This window comes from Triticum dicoccoides, chromosome 7A (assembly GCF_002162155.2).
Source record: "Triticum dicoccoides isolate Atlit2015 ecotype Zavitan chromosome 7A, WEW_v2.0, whole genome shotgun sequence".
In the NCBI taxonomy this organism is placed as follows: Eukaryota; Viridiplantae; Streptophyta; class Magnoliopsida; order Poales; family Poaceae; genus Triticum; species Triticum dicoccoides.
The window spans coordinates 148,737,683-148,738,178 of record NC_041392.1 but is presented as its reverse complement, the minus strand read 5'-3'; positions in this window follow the sequence as shown (position 1 = coordinate 148,738,178).

Genomic DNA, 496 nt, shown 5'->3' with positions numbered 1-496 from the left:
GGGGGGGAGGCCGGCGGGGGTGACGGGGGACGGGGCAGGGGCCACCATCGACGGGGGTGAAGAGGGAAGTGGTCGGGGCCGACAGGCGAGGTGGTGGCCGGCAAGGCCGATGCCGGCAGGCAAGGTGGTAACGGGTGCCGGCGGGCTCTGGATGAAGAGTAGAGAGAGGTACGAGAGAGAAGGGAGAGAGATCGTGGTGGTGGTGGGTGTCAGGAGAATAAGGGATAGAGAGAGTGTGGTGGGGGCGTAGGATGGGGCGTGGGCGTGTGGGTTTTGCGTTGTGGGGATGTCTGGAGCAGATCATGCCATGTCAACGATCCATGTGACCGATCCGCGTGGTGTGTTTCTTCTTTGTTGTCTACAAAAAACACAGACGGCAATTCTTTGTCACCTGTAAAAATAATAATTAGACTGCAAAGTATGGTGAAAAAAAGAGTAAAAATGATTTTTGTGGATATTGCCTACATTCCTAATGTGGAAGGTAAAATGGTTTTTT